The sequence below is a fragment of the Pygoscelis adeliae genome, unplaced genomic scaffold (assembly GCF_000699105.1).
Source record: "Pygoscelis adeliae isolate BGI_AS28 unplaced genomic scaffold, ASM69910v1 Scaffold399, whole genome shotgun sequence".
Taxonomy (NCBI): domain Eukaryota; kingdom Metazoa; phylum Chordata; class Aves; order Sphenisciformes; family Spheniscidae; genus Pygoscelis; species Pygoscelis adeliae.
In genome coordinates this window covers 1,365,689-1,367,090 of record NW_008825609.1, presented here as the reverse complement: position 1 = coordinate 1,367,090, position 1,402 = coordinate 1,365,689, and positions in this window count along the sequence as shown.

The following is a 1,402-nucleotide window of genomic DNA, read 5'->3' as shown; positions in this document are numbered from 1 at the left end:
GCCGCGAAGCCTGAGTAGCAATAATTGGGGAGCTGCTGGGCTCTGCTCCTTCTTGGTGGGGGGGCGGGGGGCGCGAGCCTCCAGTGAGTGCACAGCAAAGCAGTGCCGGACCTCTGTTTTCAAGCGGGGACCGAGCAAGTGAGCACCGTTCTCCCCGCCTGAACGGGAGATCTCTCTAAATCTGTGGCCAAGCATGCCTGATCCCCCAACCACGAGCCCTGGGGGCGCTCCTAACAGGCGTTGTGGTCACTGAAAGCAGGCAAGGGCTTCAAGCACCTACTGCAAAGACACAGAAAAGCTCCCCCAGATCCCCCCTGGCTGCATCAGGTGGTGGCCAAGCTGTAGTCTCTTTCCTCCCATGCAATGTCAAAGACCTGCTCCCAGCCCTGGGCTGCTGCTTGCTGAAGCAGATCCCCCTCCCTGCACCCCTGCACCGAAACTGCCCTGGGGAGCTCCAGCCCGGGGGAAGGGGAGGAAGTGCCGCGGCGGGCAGCGGTGAAGCTGCAAACAGCCTCGTGGGGCACGAGGGCAAGCTCAAGCCCTGCTCCCCGTGGGCTGCGGGTTACCAACCCCTGCCCACCGCCTCTCCCCAGAGAGGGAGGGGAGGGAGGGAAGCATGCAGCAGCCAGCTCACAGCCTGGAAGTGACTCTGCTCTCAATCAGGAATTGAGAGCAGCTGGGGGACTTCCACCATGCCCTCTCCCTGCTCACGGGAGCGGAGAAATCATTGCGGCAAGGCCCCGGGTGATGGGGGGGATGAGTTTCAGGATTGCAGGGGCAGGATCTGAGCTGGAAATGACCCCCCAGAGGGTGGAATCAGCTCCTCCGTGATCAGGGAAGGTCAGGGGAAAATGCATTTCTTGGGTCAAAAGGCAGAGGGACAGGATCAGGAAAGAACTCTTTATTTCCCATAAATACAGCAGATTCTTCGCGCCGGGCGTTTCGTTTTAAATCTTTTTGTTTGTTTTCTTCCATTTACAGAATTTTGCACTGAAAATATATACAAGTCTGTTCAAGAACCAAACAAGATCTGCAAAGAAAAAACCCATAGAAAACCCTGAAAAGAGACCAGAAAGGGAAGTAAGACACAGAACCCCAGCATGAACACCTTGCTTCCCCCTCTCCTCTACCACCCACTGCGCCCAGCTCCAACACCTCACCTTCACTGCCCCCAAGCCAAGAGCACACGGCACCCCGCTTGCCTCCATCTCGCAAAGGGCTCCTTCTACTTCTGGCAAGCCAATGCAGGGGGCAGCTTGCCCCTGCTTTTAGGATCAGGCCCTGTCAAAACCAGCTTAGGGATGGGAAGCGGCTCCCGTGGTCGGGATGGGGATCGCTCGGGACGGTGCCACCCCCTGGTCTCCTCCGTGCCTGCAGATCCCCGCTCTTGTGTCACAGTGAT